The sequence below is a fragment of the Podarcis liolepis genome (assembly GCF_965112155.1).
Source record: "Podarcis liolepis genome assembly, chromosome: 7".
In the NCBI taxonomy this organism is placed as follows: Eukaryota; Metazoa; Chordata; class Lepidosauria; order Squamata; family Lacertidae; genus Podarcis; species Podarcis liolepis.
The window spans coordinates 18,056,850-18,070,262 of NC_139561.1; the positions used below are offsets into that span (position 1 = coordinate 18,056,850).

Consider the following 13,413-nt stretch of genomic DNA (forward strand, 5'->3'; position numbering starts at 1 on the left):
TCAATTGAGTCTTTTCAGTCTCTGTCTTTGGTATGAGTGAGATATACGCTTCTTTCCACGATTCAGGTGCCTTTTTTCCCTCTAAAATCTCATTACAGACTTCTTTCAATGGTTGAGCCAACCACTCCTTCAAAGATTTGTAATATCTGGAAGTCAGTCCATCTGGTCCTGGAGATTTGCCCAGTTGCATATTCTGAATGGCGGCCTCTATCTCTTGTTCTGTTATTCTCTGATTCAGATCCATCTTACTTTGATGAGAGATTTTTTGTAATCCATATTTATCAAGGAATTTATCTATATCTTCTTCATTTTGTGGTCCTTGAGCGTAGAGTTTTTTAAAATAACTCAAAAAGCAATTTCTAATCTCATTAGGTTTAGTTATATTCTTTCCATCCACTTCTAGGCTTGTAACTGTATTTAATTTCTGCCTTTTCTTCAGTTGCCATGCCAGAAGTTTGCCACATTTGTCTGCCGATTCAAATGTCTTTTGTTTCATTTGCTTTATCTTCCATTCAATCTCTTGGTTCATCAATTCCATATATTGAGTTTGATATAGCTTAATCTCTCTCAAGATTTCCTGGGACTTTGGTTTTACTCTTAGTTTTTTCTCTCCTTCCTTTATCTTTTCCAAAATCTTTTCCTTTTTCTCATTCTGTTTCCTCTTCTTTATTGAGTTTTGTTGAATCAAAAAACCTCGCATCACAGCTTTGCTTGCGTCCCAGATCACTCTTTTTTCCACATCGGCCCTTAAATTTATTTCAAAATAGTCCTTTAAAGTTTTTTGGGCCTTCATGAGGATCTCCTTATCTCGAAAGAGGGTGTCATTCATCCTCCATCTAAATTGGCCAGTTGTTGTAAGTTTCATTTCCATCTTCACGGCGTTATGGTCGGAGCAAGTTTTTGGGCAGATCTCTACCTTCTTAATCTTTGGAGCCATCCCACTAGTATCCAGATTTGGTCGATTCTGGTCCAGGTCGTCATTGCTTGGGAGAAAAAGGTTCCCTCTCTCTCAAGAGGGTTCCTTGTTCTCCATATGTCTATTAAGTCCATATTTTCCGTCATTTCAAAAAAAGTCTTAGGGAGTCTCCCTTCCTTGGTAACTGTCAGTCTTTGTGCCTTGTCCATGTTAGTGGAGACTACACCATTCATGTCTCCCATAATTATCATATTATAATCCAGATAGTCCGTCAAAGTTTCATGAAGTTTCTTGAAGAATTCTGCTTTACCTTCATTTGGTGCATAAATTCCAACTATCAGAAATTTTTCTCCTTGTACTTGTATCTCAACTGCCAAATATCTTCCTTGTTCATCTTTAAACATCATTTTTGGAGCCCACTTCTCTTTTACATAGATCACAACTCCTCTTTTTTTTACTTTGTCTGATGAGATAAATTCTTGTCCTAGTCTTTTGTTTATAAGTAATCTCCTGTGAGCTCTGGTTATATGGGTTTCTTGTAAGCATATCAAATCCAGTTGTTCTCTGTTCAGAATATGAAAAACTTGTCGTCTCCTCAAAGGCATATTGAGCCCATTACAATTCCAACTAAGGAATTGCAGGGCCATCTTGTTATTTTTCTGACACTCCTCCAACAGCTCCAAGTTGTTGCTCTTCCTCTGATGGTGGTGGAATGTGTCCAAACGAAAGATTCAAAATGTCTATTGCTCTCCTCTGTTCTGCAATTGGGTCCACAGTTCCCTTCTGTAGGTCCTCTCGATTTCTTTCCAAAAATTTCTCTTTATCTTGTATAGTCTTTATTTTCACTTTCTTCCCCTTGTAATCGAAGGACAATCCCTGTGGAAATTCCTGCATGGAATCAGTTTCAATCCGTTACCTCCGAGGATGTGGACACGCTGCTTGGACGCATGAAACCAACCACCTGTCTCCTTGATCCTTGCCCATCCTGGCTAATAAAAGCAAGCCGGGAAGGGCTGAGCGATGGGCTCTGCGGGGTGGTGAATGCTTCCCTCTGCGAGGGAACATTCCCAGATCCGCTGAAAGAGGCGGTCATTAAACTGCTTCTTAAAAAACCATCTTTAGACCCAGCCAGTATGGCCAACTATTACCCAGTCTCAAATCTTCCATTCTTGGGCAAGGTGATTGAGTGCATGGTTGCTGAACAACTCCAGGCATGCCTGGAGGATGCGGACCATTTCAATCCCTTCCAATCGGGATTCAGGCCTCATCATGGGACTGAAACTGCCTTTGTCGCGCTGGTTGGGGATCTCCAGCGAGCTAGGGACAAAGGTGAGAGCTGTTTCCTAGTTCTGCTGGATCTCTCAGCGGCCTTTGATACAATTGACCATAACATCCTTCTGGACCATCTAGAGCAGGGGTCTGCAACCTTTAAGACAAAAAGAGCCACTTGGACCCGTTTCCGAAGAAAAAACAACAACTGGGAGCCGCAAAACCATTGCGACATTTAAAACAAATATATCTCCGGAGCCACGATCTGACAGTGGGCGGGAAGGTGACGTCGGGACGGTGCATGACTAATGCACACACCGCCCCCATGCGACGTCACAGCCAGTACAGCGCCCGCCACAGTGAGGAGTGTCGAGGCGCACAATGCGCCTCCTCCCCTCGCTAGTAACCGTCCCGGAGCCGCAGCAAAGATGTAAAAGAGCCACATGCGGCTCCGGAGCCGCAGGTTGCAGACCCCTGATCTAGAGGGACTGGGAGCTGGGGGCACTCTTATACAGTGGTTTCGCTCCTTCCTCCTTGGCCATGTTCAGAAAGTGGTGGTGGGGATGAGTGTTCAGACCCCTGGACCCTCACTTGTGGGGTGCCTGAGGGTTCCGTCCTCTCCCCCATGCTTTTTAACATCTATATGAAGCTTCTGGGAGAGATCATCAGGGAGTTTGGGCTGGGTGTCCATCAATATGCAGATGATACCCAGCTCTACCTCTCCTTCAAATCAGAACCAGTGAAAGCGGTGAAGGTCCTGTGTGAGTGCCTGGAGGCGGTTGGAGGATGGATGGCGGCTAATGGATTGAGGTTGAAAACCTGACAAGACAGAGGAACTGTTTTTGGGGGGCAGGAGTCAGACTGGTGTGGCGGACTCCCTGGTCCTGAATGGGGTAACTGTGCCCCTGAAGGACCAGGTGCGCAGCCTGGGAGTCATTTTGGACTCACAGCTGTCCATGGAGGCGCAGGTCAATTCTGTATCCAGGGCAGCTGTCTACCAACTCCACCTGGTACGCAGGCTGAGACCCTACCTGCCCGTGGACTGTCTCACCAGAGTGGTGCATGCTCTGGTTATCTCCCGCTTGGACTACTGCAATGCGCTCTACATGGGGCTACCTTTGAAGGTGACCCGGAAACTACAACTAATCCAGAATGCAGCAGCTAGACTGGTGACTGGGGGCGGCCACCGAGACCACATAACACCGGTCTTGAAAGACCTACATTGGCTCCCACGATGTTTCCGAGCACAATTCAAAGTGATGGTGTTGACCTTTAAAGCCCTAAACGGCCTCTGCCCAGTATACCTGAAGGAGTGACTCCACCCCCATCGTTCTGTCCGGACGCTGAGATCCAGCACCAAAGGCCTTCTGGCGGTTCCCTCATTGTGAGAAGCAAAGCTACAGGGAACCAGGCAGAGGGCCTTCTCGGTAGTGGCGCCCGCCCTGTGGAACGCCCTCCCATCAGATGTCAAAGTGATAAACAACTACCTGATATTCAGAAGACATCTTAAGGCAGCCCTGTTCAGGGAAGTTTTCAATGTATGATTTTAGTGTATTTTTGGTTTCTGTGGAAGCTGCCCAGAGTGGCTGGGGAAACCTAGCTTTCGAACTGCTAGGTTGGCAGGAGCTGGGACCGAGCAATGGGAGCTCACCCCATCATGGGGATTCGAACCGCTGACCTTCTGATCGGCAAGTCCTAGGCTCTGTGGTTTAACCCACAGCGCCACCCGTGTCCCTGGGTTACTAAACCTATTCATGGTACCGTTGAAACACTAATGTGCCTCTTAAATACGCAGAGGAAAGTATGTTCTTTTTTCAAAAGTCATCATACAGCCAGGAAGTTGGAACAACCACAAGGTGATAAGCATCAAAGATCACATTGGGATCTGAAAAACTGCCACACGCCTCATGACTTAGTGCAGAGGTTCCCAAACCTTTTGCGGGGGGCACTCACTGTTCCATAAACACATACCCAGTGTCCCCTACTCTATGGAAAGCATTTGTGTCTACAGCACTTCTTTGTTTGCTGAGCCTGCCCTAGGGGAGAAGAAAATGATGGAGGAGTTGTGCATTATGCGATTCAGGCATGGATATAAGAAATTGTGAAATTCAGGAAGGGTACGACGCAGAACAGAATGAACCGGAGGAACAGTTAAGGAAGAGAACAGAGGAAAGACCACTCTGCCTTGGGAAGGAGCACACTGTTCTCCATGTCAGCACAAGATGGCTAATTGTCCTCCCTAAGACACTTGGTCTTAGTCCAGGAACAAAAGACAACAAATCATACCCACAAATCCCCCCAGGTCAGACCACTTGGCTATTTAAACCAGCCCAATGTGGGTTCTTCTGCACAGGACTTTGGTTGGCTTTTCATCCCTGGAGACAAAGACCACTAGCTTGGTAAGAACATCATTTTCTTCTTGACTGCAGCAGTTAGATCAAGCCCAGTGCTGTTCTGACTATTCCCCAGAAATATCTGGGGAAAGAAATTGCAGTTAAAAATGATCAAAGGGAAGAGAAAATGTTGGTCAAAAACTCCTTTGTGGGGTGCAGGGATTCTAGGGCACTGAAGGGGTGTTTGCGAGTGTCCTTACTTTAATTCTGCAAAGGATTTTAATGCGCAGCTTTATATATAATTTTAAGATCTTTATAATTTAAGATCTTTAAATGAGGTTTTTAAATGTTATATTTCTATTTAAATATATGCAAGTATCTTTTTAAAGTTTGCTTTTCTTGATCCTTTTTAACAAATGATTTTAGATGGTCCATTATTAACAGCTTCCATGTGTTCTGTGGAGTCAATGGTATCTAAATCAAAGTGGTGGTCTGCACTCTGCAGCCTTTTCGTTTTCCTTTACTTCCTCCAATCTCCTGCCTTACATTCCCCTTGTAATCAGGACAAGGTGGGGGTGGGCAGTCACTTGGGGACTGTTCATCACTTAATTCTTTCAGTGAAGAAACTATGTTCCTGAGAACAAGGCAGAAACAAAGAGAACCCTCTTTCTCAGGAAGGTGGGGAGATGTTCCTATTCGGGTTTGGAGGGACAGCTTAGAGACAGCATCAAGGACACTTGCCAGCACACCAGGAAGAGGGGTCAAGACAACTACAGGTGGATAAATTGGTAATATTTAATAAACGTAACTTGAGGATCTGCAAAACAAACTAGTTAGTCAGATTCAACTAATGTAAACAAATCAAATAAATCTGGGCAGGTGTAATTTCTACCCCCATCACCCTCCCTACTGTGTGAACCTTCACCCCAAAGTATTCATCAAGTCAAAGGGAAACACCCCCCCAGCGCCCACAGGTCATGCCTGACAACAGCGACTAAAGGATGCCCACAACCCAACACTGCCTCAGGTAAGTGTTTCATTCTTCCTGAAATCTTCTCACCTGCCCAGACTAGATGTCAGCTGAAAACTGAATGTATACCACTCCAACAAATATCACCCAACAATGCAGAATAACTAAAAAAGGGAAGACCCAGAGCCAATTCGATTATTCCCCCCCCAAAAAAAATCCTACTCAGGCCTTGGAAAACAGACGACTAGCCCATGGACCCACAATGCAAAACAGTGGGGTGCTGGGTTCTGAATAAAGAAGGAGGGGGAAAGGGGTTTGTGTGTATAATAAAAAATGTATTGGTGGCAATTTTGATTCACAGGCAGTTTTAATTTCACTGCAGAGCCCAAAGGGCCTGGATGTTGGTCCCTGGGTTAGGGCATTACAGTTCATCAAAGGGGAAATAATAATAATAAAATTGTGTGTGTGTGTGTGTGTGTGTGTGTGTGTGTGTGTGTGTGTGATAAAAATAATAAAAAGAGTAAATATAAATAAATAGCAAAAATAAATAAATCCCAGCATTTGTTTTTTCCTAGGGTGGCCTCTGGCTCACAGTTCCCCTCTGGGTCCCAGTCTGCTCTTTTTGTGCTAGCCACCAGGGAGGTAGACTTGGAGTTGGGCCTGGGGTATATTCCTTGCAGGCTCCCTGGCCCTCCCAGTACCCCCCTACCTCTTTCCCTTGGTGGCAGCAGTGGCAGTGGCTGCTGCAGCAGTGGTAGTAAGCTGGTGCTCAGCTGGGGGGACCTCCTTTTTGCTTTTTGTTTTCTGTTCAGATATGGAGGCCTTTGGGTCTCGGAGCTCCGCTAGGCCATCAGTGGGATGTTCCCAGTCCTACTGGGGTCAAGGCCACTGGGGTGTGTGTGCTCTGTGTGGCCTCCCTGGTTGTCACGTCGGGCACCTGTGGTTCCCCCACCAATCTTGGCGGCGGTGTTAACGGCACGGGGACCATCCAGGCAGGTTCTCAGGAGTTCTGCACAGCCATGGCGCTTGCCATCTTACCTCACTGGAAGTCCACGTCAGCTGGATTTTCTATAAAATGATGGCTGGTTGGACAAAACATGTGACTTGGCATCCTCAGGAAGATTAGCTTACTGAAATCAAGTGGATTGAGGAATAACAAAGGAAGGCAAATCCGATACAGCTTGGTGGCCTTCTACTTCTTACATGATCAACGAAGAACGTTGACTACAACCTCCAATGAGTTGGGCTGCACAGTGGAGGGCATCTCTTAGTAGCCTACATGTGGCTCAAGGACATTTGCTCATTCCCATAGATGTGCTATAAGTTTTATTCTCTTTCATCTGTCAAGTGTGATTATCTTGAGATTCCTACATTACAGAGGTTTGGAGATGGTCCCTGGGGTCCCTTCCAATTCTGGAATACTTTGATTCTGATTCACTTCCTCAGATGTTCTGTGATACCAACCTTTGTGGAACGACTCTAAATGCTTTTGTTGACATTACTCGCATGGTCTCTACTGTTCTGTGTTTATTGTAGGCCTTCCAAAGCTCAGTAAAAATATAATCACAAAGTCCCCATTTCTCCTTTCAGTTGATCCAAAGTCAGCACCAAAACCAGCTCCATCCATCATGAAGCATCTTCTGATCCTGCTGTCTGTTCTGGCACTCATGAGTTGCACAAATGCCAATGATTGTCTGGGTCCAAGTACTTGTCGCGACAGCTATGTAAGTATGAAAAACAAAGCCATCATGTCAGATGCTTGGTGAGGACATCCTTGTATCTGGAGAGGTTGGTGCATAGCAGATTATAAAATCCCAAAGTAAAGGAAGGCCAGAGCACCTCAAAAGGGTGGAGGCTTAGTGACGTCTCCAGTTGGTCTTCTGGAAATTTTGGAGCAGGGAAAGGCAAATGGTGGGGATTTGTGGAGCTCTAGGTGGACTCTATGACCTCAAAGCAGGAAGATTTTCTCCATCCTGTTATTATAATCATTATTACTAGTATTAGTGCAATCCATGCTCCCTAACCTGGTGTGCTCCAGAAGTTTCAAACAGAGATACCCTTGGCTGTTGACCAAGCTGGCTGGGGCTATAGTCTGAAACATGCACAATCAACCACTCAGCACCCATGTAAGATTGTAGCTAATCCATATGCAAACCAATTAATTTAATGCGTGTCAATTTCATGCTCATCAATGGTCTACCACATCTTCACAGCAAGCCTACGTCCACCTCCGAGGCCACTCACTGAAAATGGTGGGCTTAGAATCATAGAACCAACTGAGTATTGTCCTTTAATGCAAGACTAAGATGAAAGACAGCCAACTTTTGTTGTATAAATGTCATGAATTTCTCTGCAGAATTTTGCATTGGTTGAAGAGTTGAGAGCCCTTAACCAAAGAGATTACCTTGGTGTCCAAACACCATTCCCAGGATTCAGAGGCATTGGGGGGGTGGTAGACAGAGTGGAATAGCTGTTCAATTGTTTTTTAAAAATGTACCTTAGACACATTCTCAGCAGTTAAGATGCATCTCTTTCTACTTCTAGCGTGGAAGAGTATGTCGTTGTAAGGGGCCATCAGGCTACATAGATTACATGGAGGGAACATACAAAAGAGGTTGGTGTGAACTGGACACTTTTGGAAGATGGGGTAGAAGGATAGCAATTTTGGGGGTAATTCCCTTGGCTTGGCAGATTTCCTTTCTTCTCCAGTGAATAAAAAAGTCCTTCCACAATGAGAAATGAGATCATCACCATCCTTATGGTCTTGATCAGGGGTCACCAAACATCCTTGCTCTGAGGGCACATGAGAGAGCAGGGGAAAGTGTTGTGGGCATGACACACTCAGCAAGGCCAACGGCACACTCCAACCCATTCTATGGGCTTCAGCAGAATTATTCTCACGAGCATCATTTTGGCACTGGGAGAGGACACTGGGGCCCAGGCATCCCATTGGCAACTTCCTGGTCAGTATGACTGTCTGTTTCTACTGTTCTTTTCATCCCAAGTGCAGGAGACAAGAATTCAGCAAGTGTAGTTTCCTTAGCAAAGAAGTATCCATGATGGGAAATTAATGACTTGCTGAATGTCTTTTGCTCAGATATTGTTAGACAGCTTGGAAGATGAGAAGGCAATCAACAGAGGATTCGGAAGAGGTTTGGAAGAGGACAATGAGGATGAGTAGAGACCTCAGAAACACACCCTAGGAGGAAAGGTTGTAGCAATGTAAGGTTATATTCAATGAAGTTCTACTCTGAGCCATTGGAATTAATGGACCTAACTTAGGCATGTTCTTTAATTTCAATGGGCCGTCTTGAAGTAGGACTAACATTGTATAATGATCGTTAGCAGCAAACAGTTTAGCAAGCTGGTTATCAGTTCAACTGAGCTTTATTTAAAAGCATATTCACAGAGCGGCTCTTGCACACATCCATCACATATCAAAGATGTTCTAATCTAATCAGACTCCTCCTCCCTATTTTGCTTCCATGCCAGAAACTCTTAAGCCTGCCTCTGCGTTTATGACCTTCCTGGAGGTGTGCCCAATGGCAACAAATCAGACTGGGAATGTCAGTTGGCTCTCCATCACTGTCACTAGATAATGCTTCTGGACTCACCCGGCCCCTTGGCAGACTGAAAGGAGCTGGACTAAATGACTTCCAGTCTCTCTCAGCTCTCAAATTCTGTGATTCCTGCCTTCTTCATAAAGAAGATCATAGCTGGCCTCTCAGAGGAATGAATCCCCTGCCCTTTTCTTTCTCCTCACAGATGTAGAGGCAGCTACTATGGCCGATGAAAACTGAGACGCAGATTGGGATCAACCCAGATGCTCAGCAGGGTCACCAAATGATCTCAGTGGCATATCTTCACTGCTTGATACCTCCTCTCTGCTTCTGTAGTCCTTAAGCCCTGAATCCAGATTTCATGGGCAGCCCAGAATTCAGGAAGAATTCAGCAACTGCAAATAAATCTTAGCATTCTAGCCTCTTGTTTGGTCTCTTGAATGTGAACCTACAAGATATCTGTCCAGGAGTGTAACAGAACATTCTGGGTCCAGTTTGTGGGTGGGGTCCTCCAGTACACTCTCAGAAGAAGGCACAGATCTGCAGAGAATTTGCATTTGCTTCCTGTGATATTCAAAGTTGTATCCTATTTTTCAGGCGAAGTAGCAGATCCTGAACTAAACCCATGATTTAAAAATACTGATGGTATAATACTTGGCCAAAAAAGATTTTCATATTCCCCCAAAAGACCTGAAGCCTTTTTACTAGCTATAGTATGAGATTAGATACAAAAGATGGCATATAATCGTTTCCTCTATGCAGCTGCTGGAGCTAGGATAGTTTGTGCCAGAAATTGGAAAGAAAGAGGTAATCCAGCAAAAGAACAATAGTTGTCCAAACTGATGGAGTCTGAAAAACTTGCAAATATGACAGCCAAAATAAGGAATTAGGATGAGAGACAAATAAGGGGAGAGTCAAAGAATACCTAAGAAGATATTACACCAAAACTATTCTACAAGTAGGGATAATACTTTGAGCCACAGTTACCAACAACAAAGAAAATGATGGCAGGAGAATAGGGTGGAAAAACTAATAAATATGCAGCAAAACAAGGTATACTTAGAATAAACCACTGAGCCTCTTGGGCTTGCTGGAAGGCCAGCGGTTCAAATCCCCACGATGGATGAACTCCTGTTGCTCTGTCCCAGCTTCTGCCAACCTAGCTGTTTGAAAGCATGCCAGCGCAACTAAATAAATAGGTACTGCTGTGGCGGGAAGGTAAACACTGTTTCTGTGTGCTCTGGTTTCTGTCACGATGTCCCATTGCACCAGAAGCAGGTAAATCATGCTGGCCACATGACCCATGGCTCCCTTGGCCATAAGTGAGATGAGTGCCGAAACCCCATAGTTGCCCTTGACTGGACTTAACTGTCCAGGGGTCCTTTACCTTTTACCTTTACTTAGAATGTCATGGACTGATGGGTTGGGAAGTTTGCATAGAAATAATGTATGAGGAAAAATGTATGATGTGTAAATAGAATTTGGAAAATGCATAAATAAAAAATAAAATAAAAGTATAATATTTGGCAGACAGATTGAGAACAGGTGAAGCTTTTTCCCAGAATTGTATTTCCAGAGAAGGAAAAGCCTATATCCCAGGACCTGGGAGGAAGCCCCATTATCCACAAAGAGACCTACTTCTAACAAGTCATGTATACTGTGACTTCTCATTGAGTGCCCAGTCCTTAGCTCCTGTACAGCGGGAGGCTTGTCTAAGCCTCATTGCAAAGTTGTTACAGTTTGCATTTGTTATTGGGGGCAGGGATCCTCTTACACCCACCCACACCTATTGCGGAAGATCACTTCTAGGGAGTACCTGATTGCAGGCAAACCCACCTCAGGAAAGATGTGTACTTCTTCCTGGTAGAAAACAGAAGGCCAACATGCAGCGATTCAAAGGGCTACACTGTGAGGAAGTGTAAGAAAAGGTGTATTAATGGAGAGGGGTTTTGCTTCATAACTTTGTTTCCAGTGAGGACACAGATAGGCTTTTTAAAAAAAGAACTTGGAAGCTCAAAATCTGAGTACCCTGAGTACCCTGTACCCTGAGTAAACCCACATGACCTGAAGGTGTTGCTGTGTAATGCCAGGTCAATGATGAATAAAACCACTGCCATCCACGACCTGATTGTGGATGGAGGATTTGACCTGGCATGTGTGACAGAGACCTGGTTGGAAGAAGCAGATGGGCCTGTCCTTGCCGCTGCTTGCCCACCAGGTTTCTCTTATGCACAGCAACCCAGGTCATGTGGGTGGGGGGGGGGGTTGCAGTGATTTTCAGGAAGTCATTAGCTTGCACCAGGCATCCTATTGGGAAGACCCAGTTTTCCGAGTGCATGTTCTGGAAGTTGGGCAATAGGGGCAGTACAGGATTCCTACTGGTGTACCGACCTTCCCGCTGCACCAAGGATTCCCTGTCCAAGCTGCTTCAGGTCGTGGCGGACGTTCTCCTGGAAACACCTAGTTTGGTTGTCCTAGGGGATTTTAACATCCATGCCGACACAACCTTACAAGGGGCCGCCCGGGACTTTGTGGAAAGCATGGCCTCCATGGGGCTGTCCCTGAATAAGTTTGGCCCAACTCATAGTCATGGACATGTCTTAGACCTGGTGTTCACCTCTAGTGATGTGAGTGATCTGACACTAAGTAAAAGTGAAACAAAAGAAGTGCCATGGTCAGATCACTTCCTGGTGCAACTGGACTTCTCCGTGACCCTTCCCCTTTGCAGGGAGGTGGGACCAATTTGGATGGTCTGCCCCCGCCACTTAATGGATCCAAATGGTTTCCAGAGAGTGGTAGGGGATGCTTTATCCCATGTTGATGGCCTTTCAGCTTATTCCCTGGTGGCCTGCTGTAATGCGGAGTTAACCAGGGCTATCAACTGTCTGGCTCGGAAGCGCCCTCTCCGATTGCATGGAGCCTGGACAGCCCCGTGGTTTACTTCGGAGCTGAGGGCAATGAAACAATTGCTGAGACGGCTAGAGCGTTGGTGGCAGAAAACTCATTCCGAATCTGACTGGACACAGGTTAGAGCTCAACGTCGAGCCTACCAAGTGGCGATAGCAACAGCGAAGAAGACTTTCTTCACCGCCTCTATTGCATCTGCAGAAAATAGTAGCAGGAGACTCTTTCAGGTGGTCCGCAATTTAACGGAACCACCTTTACCACCGGGGCCTTGTAAAGACCCCAAGATCTCCTGCAACAATTTTGCAAAGCTTTTTGCAGATAAAATCACTCATATTCGGAAGGCGCTAGACACCACAGTGGGAGCAGGGCTGGGGCGGGAGAGTGCTAGAGCCCTGTCTGGTCAAGTTGCATGGAATCAGTTTCAATCCGTTACCTCCGAGGATGTGGACAGGCTGCTTGGATGCATGAAACCAACCACCTGTCTCCTTGATCCTTGCCCATCCTGGCTAATAAAAGCAAGCCGGGAAGGGCTGAGCGATGGGCTCTGCGGGGTGGTGAATGCTTCCCTCTGCGAGGGAACATTCCCAGATCCGCTGAAAGAGGAGGTCATTAAACCGCTTCTTAAAAAACCATCTTTAGACTCAGCCAGTATGGCCAACTATTACCCAGTCTCAAATCTTCCATTCTTGGGCAAGGTGATTGAGTGTGTGGTTGCTGAACAACTCCAGGCATGCCTGGAGGATGCGGACCATTTGGATCCCTTCCAATCGGGATTCAGGCCTCATCATGGGACTGAAACTGCCTCTGTCGCACTGGTTGGGGATCTCTGGCGAGCTAGGGACAAAGGTGATAGCTGTTTCCTAGTTCTGCTGGATCTCTCAGCGGCCTTTGATACAATTGACCATAACATCCTTCTGGACCATCTAGAGCAGGGGTCTGCAACCTTTAAGACAAAAAGAGCCACTTGGACCCGTTTCCGAAGAAAAAACAACAACTGGGAGCCGCAAAACCATTGCGACATTTAAAACAAATAGGGGCTGGAAGCTGGGGACACTGTTATACAGTGGTTTCGCTCCTTCCTCCTGGGCCGTGTTCAGAAAGTGGGGGGGGGGATGAGTGTTCAGACCCCTGGACCCTCACTTGTGGGGTGCCTCAGGGTTCCGTCCTCTCCCCCATGCTTTTTAACATCTATATGAAGCTGCTGGGAGAGATCATCAGGGGGTTGGGGCTGGGTGTCCATCAATATGCAGATGATACCCAGCTCTACCTCTCCTTCAAATCAGAACCAGTGAAGGCGGTGAAGGTCCTGTGTGAGTGCCTGGAGGCGGTTAGAGGATGGATGGCGGCTAATGGATTGAGGTTGAAAACCTGACAAGACAGAAGAACTGTTTTGGGGGGACAGGGGGCGGACTGGTGTGGCGGACTCCCTGGTCCTGATTGGAGTAACTGTGCCCCTGA

At 46.1% G+C, this 13,413-nt stretch overlaps 1 long non-coding RNA gene across 1 annotated transcript; it reads left to right on the forward strand.

Moving 5' to 3' along the window:
• Window positions 1-8,044: 8,044 nt before the first annotated feature.
• Window positions 8,045-9,445, forward strand: LOC310710457. Its single transcript, XR_014528074.1, has 3 exons — window positions 8,045-8,102; window positions 8,586-8,710; window positions 9,254-9,445. It is a non-coding gene; the product is annotated as an uncharacterized lncRNA (long non-coding RNA).
• Window positions 9,446-13,413: the final 3,968 nt, after the last annotated feature.